The following is a 13,200-nucleotide window of genomic DNA, read 5'->3' as shown; positions in this document are numbered from 1 at the left end:
TATTGAAACCCCAGAATTCTTAAATGGTTTCATATGAGCCCAATAATTATGAGTGCTAACACTTTGAAGTATATTTTTGAAATCTTATATCCCATTGCTTGGAAAAGAATATAATATGTGTAGAACATGAGACATACTTTTCTTTTTATCAGTTTGAGCCTGATCATTGAAACCAAATACTTAGGCATATATTGTGGTTAATGAATTATTTGACTGGTAAAACAAACACAGAATTATGGGATAGTAATTAGAGGGGTTACATAATGCCATGCCCTGATAACCAAGATCAGCTATCTTTAAGAAAACTCAAAGTGTGACAACTCAAATTGACACAAAATTCAGAGATTATTATTTACCTTACAAAAGAATTAACCATGCATTCATTCAATTATCCTTCCACTCATTCAGTAAGTCAATAAACAAAAGTTACCACATGCCAGGCACTATTGTGGGTACTAGGAATATAAAATTAAGTATGACATGTCCTCTGCCCTTAAGGAGCTCATCGTCTGGTAAGAAAAATAGAAGAAAGATAATTACATGTCCTGAAAATGCTAAACTGGAAGTATAAAAAGAGTGATGAAAAGGCCCAAAAAGTTCCTTTAAATGATGAGTTACCCTAGTACATGTAAATGAGAATAAACCATATGTAGTTTTTACTCGTACACGCCTTGTTTGGGAACTGTTCGGCAGGTGAGATATGGCATATCAGTTATTTGAAAGGAATACCAAAACCTGGTGTTGGGACTGTGCCCTGTGAGTTAGCTCTCAGAAGAGACTCGAGAGGGGTTAAACCTGGTTACAGAGTAGAATAAAAATAATAAGAATTTTAGGCTGGGTACAGTGGGTCATGCCTGTAATTCCAGCACTTTGGGAGGCCGAGGCAGGCAGATTGCTTGAGCCTAGGAATTGGAGACCAGTCTAGGCACCATGGAGAAACCCCGCCTCTACAAAAAATTTCAAAAATTAGCCAGGCATGGTGGTGAGTGTCTGTAGTCCTGGCTACTTGAGAGGCTGAGGCGGAAGGATTACCTGAGCCCAGAAGGTTGAGGCTGCAGTGAGCTGTGATTGCACCACTGCACTCCAGCCTGAGTGACAGAGTGAGACCGTCTCAAAAAACAAACAAACAAAAACCCAATTTTAATATTTATCAAATATTTTCTACTGGTGCAAAATCATATTAGCTATTATTACTATGGACCAGGTGCTTTTCATAAACTCATTTTATGTCATAGTCAACTCTATAAAGTAGATGACATCCTTATCCTCATTTTTATAGGTGAAGATGCTGGAAGACAGAGTGGTTAAGTAAGTTAGTTGCCCAAGGACATGCAGCTAGTAAGTCAAAAGCTGGGGTTCCATCGTAGGTCTTGCTTTTTGCCCACCATTCTAGCTACTACACTTCACTGCCAATAATTGGAGAATTTTGCCCCTATTTTCTCCTAGTATAGTTCCTCTTGTTTCATGGAGGTAGGAAGGATGAGGGTGATCTGAAAGGAAGAGAATAACACTGAAGCTTTGCCAAATGTGATACTTTTGAAATCCTGCTTTTTTTTTTTTTTTTTTTTTTTTTTTGAGACGGAGTCTTGCTCTGTCCCAAGGCTGGAGTGCAGTGGCACGATCTCGGCTCACTGCAACCTCTGCCTCCCAGGTTCAAGCAATTCACTTGCCTTTCACCTGCCTCAGCCCCCTGAGTAGCTGGGACTCCAGGCGCGCACCACCATGCCCAGTTAATTTTTGTATTTTTAGTAGAGATGGGGTTTCACCATGTTGGCCAGGATGGTCTCTATCTCTTGACCTCATGATCCGCCTGCCACGGCCTCCCAAAGTGCTGGGATTACAGAAAATCCCTGCTTTATACACTGTTACATGTAAATATGTATCCCAGGCATCACTGGAGGCCATTCTAGTCAGTGCTAGGTGCACCAGTAATGATTGTGTCTACATGCCTATAGATAGAAAGGAATCACTTGAGTAGAAGACTGTCTGCCACAGGGTACGGAGACAGAAACCTCTGAATAAAGTCTTTTTCATTATCTACGTGACCTTCAGTAGGCCCTTAACCACTCCAAGCAAACTCATCTGTAAAATGGGAATAATACCTACTTCACAGAATTGCTGTAGGCAACAAATCTATTCTAGTACCAGTTACCACTCAATGTTTACCCTTTACCCTTAGACTAGAGGGGGATTCACAGATAAAAGTTTTGTGCTGGAAGTCTTGGGCTAAATAATCTTAAACAAGAAACAACCTCTCTGATCTCCATTTCCTCATTTATTCAATGGAATGAATAAGATTGGTAGTCAAGAATAACCGTATCTGCTCTACCAATCTTATTTGGTTCACGTGAGAATCAAATGAGATAATGTTCATGAAAGAACCTTGGATCATTGAAAATTGCCATAAATTGTTGGATGTTATGGCTATTATTAACATTATAAACCATTTTCAAATTTCTCAGTACCCTAAGGGAGTAAAGTCTCCGTTGTTATTCTTGGTTTCTCAGTGAAATCATTTTGAGGGTAATGATTGCAAAAGCAATGAGGCTAATTTAGTACTAATGCAATGCTAGTCATTTTTCCAGGCCAGATTTTTAGCAACAAGAGAAAGTAGGGCCTCACCTGTCTGGCAAATAAAGGAGTCTATTCTGTTTTCATGCCCTATCAGATTATTCACAGAAGATCTTCTATTGTAAATGGAAGGTCTTCTATTGTAAACGGGGACCTGGGACAAATCCCCCTGTAGGTCTGCAGGAGAACAAACTTCAAGAAGCTGAATCCTTTAAACAGTCAAGCTTGGCTCCTTCTGATTACACTGAGGATATGCTAACAAGCAGAGGGGCCAAATGTCTTTTTGCCAAGTGAAATAATTAAGGAGAACAATACATGGTCATGTTGGAAGTGACAGAAACACATTCGGGCCCATTGTAAGTCTTCCATACAAAGTACTTCCTTCCCTATGCAGCTCACTGCATTTGGCCAGAAGGTGATTCAGTCTCTGCTGGCTCTGAAAACCTTATATAAAAATATTCTGCAGAACAATGATCCTTCCAAATGAAAAATTAGAAAACTAATATCTGCCTAGGTCCTTTTTGATGTCCTAGCATTTGTATTCCTCATTTTAACCTGGCAGGCATGTTGGTGTTATCTTGATTTTACACATAGAGAAATTAAGACTGAGAAAGGAAAAATAACTTGTCAAAGCTACAAAGTAGCAGAGTCTGGGTTGGAATGCAAGCCTGTCTACCTTCAGTGCTTCTAGTAAATTATATTACTAATCAAAATTACCCTAAACCATTATACGTAATTGTTTTTCATTATTCTCCTTAAGAGTCCGAAGTTTTCTTTCAATGAAGACTAATATCTGGTGGGGATCATACTATTTTAAGAAAATCACTTTGGAACAATGGACATTATTCTTACTAGGTCATTTTAAAGGGTAACGGACACCTCCAATGCATTGCAGAGAAAATTGACTGAAAATTAGAATGTTGAAGATTTTTAATACTTCGGAATAACTGTTTAAAAATTAAATGCACATATTAGTTACATCAAGTTAAATACTTGAGATTTTTGAAACCAACGACTTAGGGCAGATCACATGATTAATTTCCTTTTAAAAATCAACAATTTGGTATCACAGTTCACATCTGACATTCCTATTTTATTTTTACAATGATATTCAATACTTTGATTAGTAATTAAATATAATGGAGAAAATACTCCTTTCTTATCCTGAAGCTTAAAGCAAAGTAATCATGATTTCTTATTAAAGAGGTACTTTTAATAAAGTGAAACATCATCTGGGATATTACTTTGAATTAAAACAAGAAAAGGCTCTGGTTTTAAATATGGCAAAACTGGGAAGAAATCTTACAGAACCTTAGAATTCAAGGGAAATTAAACAAGTTTAAAATACCACCTTGACTGAAAAAAATTTAAAAACATAGAAAACAAACAGGAATCACTACCGATTTATTATTTGAAAACTATAAAATAAGCAGGTTGGTAGCAGATAGGGGCCTGCACCAGTGATTTAGGCATATATGCCTGGAAGCCGAGAGAGAGAGGTAATTAGGCCTTCAGTTGGCAGGTTGGGCCCAGGCATTCACTCTCTTGACTTGATGATGGAAATACTAAGTAGATGATCTATTGCCTTATGTATTCTCAAATGAATTCTTAAAAAAAAAATGCTGAATAGGCCATATACATTGATTAAAATTTTCCCCTGCAGAAAAGGTTTTAACTACAATAAGTTAGGGAGAGTAACTCATTTGTGAGCATTTGGGAAAAATCTTAGTAACTGGTATCCACACAAGTTCACTAAAATTTCTATAAACTCTCAGGGCCTCAGTTTCCTCCTCTATAAAAGAATTGGGGGGGGGGGCTAATCTTTTTTGATAATTAAAAAATGTTTAATTGTAAAAAAAAACCCATAAAATTTACCATCTTAACCATTTTTAATTTTACATTTCAGTAATGTTAAGTATATTCTTCTTGTGCAACCAATCTCCAGAACTTTTCCATGCTGCAAAACTAAAACTCTATGCTCATTGAATAACTCCCCATTTCCCCCCTTCCCCCAGCCCTGACAACCACCATGGTACTTTCTGTTTCCATGATTTTGACTATTTTAGGTACCGCATATAAGTGACTCACGCAGTATCTATCTTTCTGTAACTGGTGTATTTTACTTAGCCTAATGTCCTCTAGGTTCATGATGCTGTAACATGCGACAGGATTTCCTTCTTTTTATGACTGAACAATATTCCATTGTATGCATATACCATGTTCTCTTTATCCATTCCTCCACTGATGGACATTGGGGTTGCTTCCGCCTTGTGGCTATCATGAATAATGCTGCAGTGAACATGGGTGAACAAATATTTTCAGACCCCGACTCCAATTCTTTTGGATTAAGTACTCAGAAATGGGATTGCTGGATCAGATGGTAATTCTATTTTTAATGTTTTTGGGAACCTCCACACTGTTTTCCGTAGCAGCTGCACCATTTTACATTCCTACCAACCGATCACACTGGTTCCAATTTCTTCACACTTGCTATTTTTTTTAATAGTGGCATTTTATTGGGTGTGAAATGGTATCTCACTGGGGTTTTGATTTGCATTTCTCTAATTATTAGTGATATTGAACATCTTTTCAAATGCTTATTGGCCATTTGTATATCTTCTTTGGAGGAATGTCTATTCAAGTCCTTTGCCTACTTTTTAATCCGGCCAATCTTTAAGTGACAAAATTCTATAGGTTGTATAAAATTAAATCTTTTTCATTTTGATGAGATTATTAGTAATAGACCAAGCACATTTAAACTTTAGCAAAACATTTGATGAAATGACTTGAGTGACTCATGACATTCTTATGGACCAGATGAAGGGTTGAATAATAATATCATCAGATGGATTTGTAATTCATCATCTGCCTTTATTTAATAATGTTAATCAGTCAATCAACATCAAATTGTAAAGGGCTCTGCTTGAGGAATCCTGCCTGCTAAACATTATCGTTGATGATATGTTTATCAAACTTGAAATGGTTAGAATCTAGGAACGATACCTAATGGTTTAATTATGGAATACAATTTTAGAGGATCATACTCAACAGGCTAATATAATGAATCCAAACCAGAAGTGGAAATTTTAAAAATAAATATTATAAGTTGCTTTTAGGTTAAAGACCTTGTTTACAAAATCCATGATTAGACTAATCTACTAAACAATTGTTGATGTAACCAAACCCCCCAAACAAACAAAAGATTACTAATAAGTTTTACTGAAGATTTAAAAGCTCAGATGAACCCAGCAACAGCATGATGCAATTGCTCAAAAAATTTCATATATGGCACTTATAAGCAACATAATAGTATTCATTGGCAATACTGGGTAATGATCAAGAACGTTGTGGTCCTCTTCTACCTCCTCTGGTTAAAAAGCACTGAAAGGTGTCTTCTCAGAGCCACATTTTTAAGAAGGGCTCTAAAGGAGCAGGAAACACCTAGAGGAGAAGAATGGGGAAGGAAATGTAGGAAGATCCATGTGATCTTTAGGCCAAAGAGAAAATCAAATGAAGGATGTTATATATGTCTTCAAATTTGTGTAAGAAATTATCCAGAAGTTAAAAATTTGAATCTAGTCCATAGACTTGTTCTTTATTAGGTTTTTTTAAAAATTTGAATCAGTGGCCAACATCTTTAAAAAATCAGATTTTGTATACGAGTTTTGGTTTCTAGCTTACAAAGGCAGAACTTTTGAGCAGTTGGAATCATTCCATAATCACTTTGGAGTGGAAGGATTTCTCTGTCTCTGGAGATGTCTGGCAATGTTCAAGTTGAGGCTAGATGATTTCTATGGTTGCTCCCAAGGTTTTCTGACTTTATAAATTGAGTTGAACTTATTTAGGCCCTTACTGATCTGCCCACCTCGGCCTCCCAAAGTGCTAGGATTACAGGCATGAGCCACCAAGCCCAAGCCCATTTCTTTCTTAAAACAATTCATTTAAAGCTGATTCTTATGAAGTGACTTAAAGTCAATGATGACATTTCCCCTGAGTATCCTCAGACCATCAGATCCAGTCTCAGTCCTTTCTGACCAGCTCCTTGCTGAGGCCAACCTCTACTGATAGTATCAATGGATACCCTTGATCTGTGGCTTCTAGTTAGGTTGAATCTATGGGAGTCATTTGCAGGAAATGAAAGGCAGGAGAAGAGTATGTGTTGAAACCCTTGTTCCTCTGGCTTTCCCCTTGCTGGGTTGCTGAGTTTTGACTGTATCCCTCTACCAAAGACCACAGTGTGTGCTGGACAGCCCTCTCTTCAGCCTCAGCTATATTCTACAAGGTAAGGTAACTGATCTAGGATGTAATACCTCCCATTCCTGTTAGCCCCAGGTCTCGCACCTTTCCCTGTTGGTTTCTCCTAATTCTGCCTATACCTTCCTAAATAATTACATTATAACATTCCCCTTAGTTAGTCTGTTGGCTTGTGCCATATGTTTCCTGCCAGAAGCTTAACCAAAAAACACTTTGTTACAAAGCCAGTGGCAACAATCATTGTGGTGTTATATCAGATTTCTGTCACCAAAGGTTAAGATACCAACAAGCACTTCTTACTGGCATAGTGGTGAGCCCAAAGAGTTCAGAGGTTTCAGAAGCTTATTGCTAGAGCAGCTTACACACTGGGTAAATGACTCAATATATACTAGGAACAACAACAAAAAAACCTTTGAGAGAAAATTATTTTATGGTTAAAAATGTTCATGGAACATGACTTAGCTATAAGTTTTGGGTCACTATTGTTCTTTACTTTGTTGTTGAAAACGTATAGAGACTGGAAATGAAAGCACATCTTGAAAATCTCTGTAGTATAAAAATAACTCTTCTGGAAAGCTTCAAACTATATAAAACAGTGCTGTACTTCTTCCTCCTTTACCCCTCTCCACCATCCAACTCACCGTAATGTTCAATTTTATTTTGAAGAAATGGCTGAAAGACAAATTGCCTTACAACAGGTCTTCTATGAAATATGGGAGAAGGCTGCTGACAGAGCAAGTTAAAAACGGCAGCGTTCACAATCTGGAAAACATCTGCCTTGCCCCGAACTGTAAACCACCACGTTGCAGAATATGTTCTGTGACAAAGTGGAGCCCAGGGTGGGTGTTTGTAAGGTTATGGGACAAGTCAAGGCTATTCAGGCACAAAACTGGGCAATGCGCCCTTTGGCAAATTGTTGCAAGCCAATGACTTAAAAGGAAATACAAAAGCAATAGGCCAGGTATGAAAACTCCAAATGGAGCCAAATGGTTCACCACTTTTCTTATCAGGGGTACTCTTCGGTGAAGCTGGTTTAGGAGTGAAAACAATACTGCTGCTTGGAAGTTCTATTTGGTAGAGGGAGAAACCTTTACTTAGAGGAGAAACAGACATGCTGCCATGGCTAGGGGAAGAAATGTGGCCTCAGGATTTGATCAAGGGTAAAATAAAGGGCCACGGTTTAAATATAAAAACACCAATACAATCGGGATTCTGCCTTCCCATGCAAATCAAGAAAGAAACAAATAGTGGATATAAATGAGAGAGAGAGAGAGAGAGAGAGAGACATAAGTCTTGGGGTATTAATAAAATACAACCAAAGTAAGATGGGCAGATTGTTGCAAAAGGAGCTCTCAGAGGTATTGACAGTTTCAACAGCTGTGCCCCCAGAGCTGCATAGAAAAGCAATGGTAAAGGGCTACAGTGAAATGGTGAACCTAGGCAGTGTGCCTAGATGCCAGTTAGAAAGAACTTAGGCAAAACGCTTCTTTTTCAATTTAGTTTACACCCAACCCAAGATATTTGACTTGGAAAGTGACCACAACACAAGGTAAAAGCATAGTGAATGAAGCTTTGCAGGCAGAGAAGAAGGCCAACTCTGAGGACTGGAGGAGACAAGGGGCTTCCAGAAAGAGAGGAGATGGTACTTAATGGAAGAAGGGTACACCCTGTGAGGTGTGGGTGGAGCTGCTGGGGAGCTAGTCTATATTAGGGCTGCATCTAAGAGGAGCACAGTAGGGTCTCTCAGAGTAGATGTCTTTGTGACTGGGGGCTCCATTCCTATATCCCTGGAGCTGCAAATAAGAAAATCAATGGACAGCATCCCAAAGACCCAGAGAGATCATAATGATCAAAGGGAAAGGGAAAATGAAGGAATGTGTGTTCCTCTGAAATAATCAGGACTCTATTGTTTAAACAGCTATGGCATGGTAGATGGATGAATGGATCTGAAGTTCTGTGGAACCAGTTTGAATCTTGGCTTCAGTAAAACCAACATTGTCTGTTTTTCCTTTAGGAAAATGGAGATGATACCTTTATCTTGTGTTTACTGTGAGGATTAAACCAATTAATTCAACACATTTTATTGAGCACCAACTACGTCCTAGGCTAGATGCCGGCACAGATATCTTAGCATAGTATTCAACAAGCAGCAATCATCATTAAAATGGCATTTTAAAATGTCAATCATAAAAAGCAGACATAAAATTGGGAACTATATGACAATACTTCATGTGATTCACATGTTTTTTTTTTTTTTTCCACCTGATTCCTTCATTAGATTGTAGGCTACACAAGGGCATGGTCTGATTTAGCTTGTTCACAGGGTCTGAGACACAGTAGAAGCTCAACATATATTGGTTTCTGTGAGTGAATGAATAAATAATTAGTGATTCTAATTGTTAGATGCCTGGGACATGAAAGAAAAGACATGGAGGATGAGAAGCCAGGTCTTGCCCAAACTATCTTTTTTCTTGTTTTTTTTCACTTTCTCTAAGCACTGTCTGGGCATATGCATATAATCCTAGCCAAGCCAATTCCCAGAATTTACAACGGCCATATTTGGTTGTACTTAATTTTATATTCTGCTCTGGAGTGAAAGTTCACAGATAAAACAATCTGCAGCAGACTGTTCTCAAGCGCCTTTATTAGAGAAAGTACAACAAACGTTCACATTTTCTATTTAATTAGACCTATGCTTCTTTTAGCTTTACTTGGTTGAAACTAAAACAAAAGTTATCAGTAGGAAAATGAGAAACCCCATGGAGATTCTGAAATCTCCTTAACTTTGAGTTAGCTAAAGAATGCAGGAATTTTCCTATGAGACTCTGTCTCATTTGGGACAGAAGAGAAAAAGGGATCATTTCAAATCTGCCCCATTAGCTTACAACTCACTATAAAATGAAGTTATTCTCAAGTTTTATCTCTTTGCGCGCACACACACACAGATACACACACACAACATACATGCATAAACTACAGTTTAAAAGGCTGGCTACAGATGTGAGTCCTGGGTCCACTTCTTATTAACCATGTGACCTCAGACACATGTTACTTAACCTCTCCAAGTCTCAGTTTTCTTTGTTGGGTATAATAAAACCCTACTCTTAGGGGGATAGAACTATTTAAACATGAGATAATGCCTAAAAGTATCAGCATAGTTTTCAGCTCATTGTAAGCACACAATAAATGGAAATTACTATTGAATATTATTGTTATTCTATAGTTTACAATTGTACAGTGTAGAAAAGAGTTCCTCAACCCCAACATTCAACATTTTGAGCTAGATGATTCATTGTGTGGGCTGTTCTGGGTATTGTAGGGTGTTTAGCAACATCCCTGACCTCTACACAACAGATGCCAGTAGCATCCCCCAACCCCACCCACTTTTGATGGCCAAAATCTCTCCAGAAATTGCCAAATGTTCCCTGGAAGACAAAATTGCCTCTGGTTGAGGATCACTGGTGTCGAACAAGGAGCAGTGGTCCTAGAGGTAGGAGACCTGGTTTCCATGAATTCATTTGTGATCTTAGGTAAGTATTCTCACTTCTCTGAGCCTTGATTTTCTCATACGATAAAACAGGGCTGGAAATTCCTACTTGATCTTTCATGGTTTTGTGACAATGAAATGAGAAAAATAAATCAAATGCTCCAAAGGAGTTATAAAAGTAGGATTCCATGATGACCAGTTTGTTAGAGGTGGGCTGCTGAGGGCGACTGGGAGAAACCACGCAAACCCCTGAGCACAGCTGATGCTGACCTGCTGTCTTCTCAGGAATCCCACGTGGGAGCTACTGGCCCTCCAGCAGCTTATCGATCATATGTCAAGGCTTCCCTGTTCCTTTAATGGATGTATTCGTGGTTTGGCTTGAAGAATTCAAGAGGAACTGCTTTGTTTTAAAATAAAATGAAAACGTTCTTTAAAAAAAAATCTAAGTGGTGAAAACTGCCTTGTCTTCTCTACATTTAACTTTCATCTAAATTCCTCTCCATGTGACTAGTATTAACCAGTCCTCAGAATCTTCACTGTGTCCTCCGCACATATATCCGGGAAAGAAATATTCCAAGGGTTTTCAACATCGCTATACTGATTAATACTCAGATACTAACACACTGAGTAATACTATGATAGATAGCTTCATCAGCGTGGGAAGCTTTTTGATGTCATATTATATAATGGAAATCAGCATGGTGGAATCCAGAGGTGGAACCTATTGTCATGCTTGTAGTTATTTCAGAAAAATCTTTAAATGAGAGATAGCAGAGTGTCTGGTAAAAGAGCATGAGCTTTGAGTTTGGTCAGAGCTCTGTGTAGACAGTGGTTGGCTGTGTGATTTAGACAAGTCCTATAGCCCCTTTTAACCTCAGTGAAATATGTTAATCACACCTACCCCACAGCATGGGTGTGAGTTTTAAATGGAGATGGATATGTAAAGCACCAGGCACCACGCAGGCACATAGTAGGTATCCTGTAGATGTAAGTGATCTCCCTCTTTCTACTCAGTCTCAAAGACCGTTCGAAGGTTTCTTTCATTCCTGCTAGCATGTGTTTGATCTGGATGCTGCAGGAAGGGCACTGAAATGAAAACGAGTACTTTTTGGGTATAATTTGTAGTCTTTGCTTAAACTAATTGTAATAGAGCTTGAGTCCTTGAATCAGAATATCAATGTCTTCCAGCTCCTGGGCAAACTACTTCCCTACCTCTGATGGGCATTAGTTGGAAATTAAGGGTCAGAAGTCACCCAAAGAAAAATAGTGTTTACCCAGAGTGGAATGAATAATGCTTTTCTTTTCTTTCTTTCTTTTTTTTTTTTCTCTTGAGACTGAGTCTCGCTCTATCGCCCAGGCTGGAGTGCAGTGGTGCGATCTCGGCTCACTGCAACCTCTGCCTCCCAAGTTCAAGCAATTCTCATGCCTCAGCCTCCTGAGTAGCTGGGATTACAGGCATGTGCCACCATGCCTGGCTAATTTTTGTATTTTTGGTACAGAGGGGGTTTCACCATGTTGGCCAGGCTGGTCTTGAACTCCTGACCTCAAGTGATCTGTCTGCCTTGGCCTCCCAAAGTGCTGAGATTACAGGCATGAGCCACCAAGCCCGGCCCATTTCTTTCTTAAAACAATTCATTTAAAGCTGGGCATGGTGGTGCATGTCTGTAGCACCAGCTACTCAGGAGGCTGAGGCAGAAAGATTTATTGGGCCCAGGAGTTAGAGACCAGCCTGGCCAACATAGCAAGATCCCGTCTCAAAAAACAAAGAAACAAAACAAACCAATTCATTTGGTTTCCTTCGTACATCAACCGGTAACCTGAAGTAGCACAGTAGAGTAGCAAGAAGATGAGCTTGGAATCAGACAGACCTTCCATTTACTAGCTGGATGACCCTGGGGCTTTCTCAGCCTCAGCTTCTATGTCAGCAAAAATAGGGTTAATAATACCTGTCAGAGTATGAGGATGAGGATAAAGAAAGCATGTGAAAACCCTAGCACTGTGCCTGGTGCATGGAAGGTGCTTAGTAAGTACTGCTTTTATCCTGGACTCTCTTGCAGACTCTCATACCTTACCTGGTTTAGGAGAAGGAATGGGGTAACTAAGTAAATCTATGTTTTGTTTTTATTCCTTTCTTATCACTGTGAAAGTAACGTGGATAATGTCATAAATGATGTGTAAACCATTTAAAAATACAGAATAATTTTCCTTGAAATGATCAACAATGGCTCTGCAAGAGGTTACTTTGTAATATGTATGAAGATATATTAAAGCCCATATGAAGGTGTATGAAAGCCCAGCAACAAAAAGGGAATGTGGTGATCTTTCTAAAATTTGGTGTGTTCAACTATCCGTAAAATCATTTTGCAAGTAAAGTCACTATAATAACAAGTAACAGGTAGGAACAAAATTATAGAATGAGTTTCTCAAATTTTCATCATTAGGGTTCTTTTCAATATTTTTAATACTTTTTCTTATGGATTTCTTTAGTATTTTTTTAAGCCCTTCCTCTTCTTTGTTCTATAACATTTGTGCTAACTTCTATTGTATCATACATACTGCATTGGAAGTGACATACCTCAAAAGCATGAATCATTTTATTCCTCTTATAACCTCCCCACTCCATAGTGGGCTCTCAAACAATATTTGTGGAGCTGAGAGCAAGAATTTCTTTACATATGTTGACTATGTGATAACTCAAATAGATTTATCTTTATATACTGACTACATAATAATAGATAAGATGTATTGAACATTTTCTATGTTCAGATATCATAGAGTTTTTCAGTTAACAACTAATTTATTCTCACAATAAATCCTAAGTGTATATCATTATTTTCTCATTTTACTGATAAGAAAAATGAGATTAGGAGGGGCTAAGAGCACACAGC

The 13,200-nt window shown here is 38.4% G+C and overlaps 1 protein-coding gene across 2 annotated transcripts in view; it reads right to left on the bottom strand.

Annotated features, from left to right (window-relative positions):
- Positions 1–13,200, bottom strand: part of ROR1 (receptor tyrosine kinase like orphan receptor 1) — a 409,576-nt gene that overhangs the window by 22,333 nt on the left and 374,043 nt on the right. The gene's annotated exons all lie outside the window — the stretch shown is intronic.

The sequence above is a fragment of the Papio anubis genome, chromosome 1 (assembly GCF_008728515.1).
Source record: "Papio anubis isolate 15944 chromosome 1, Panubis1.0, whole genome shotgun sequence".
In the NCBI taxonomy this organism is placed as follows: domain Eukaryota; kingdom Metazoa; phylum Chordata; class Mammalia; order Primates; family Cercopithecidae; genus Papio; species Papio anubis.
Note: the sequence above shows the minus strand (reverse complement) of the source record. Positions and strands in the feature narration are given on the sequence as shown.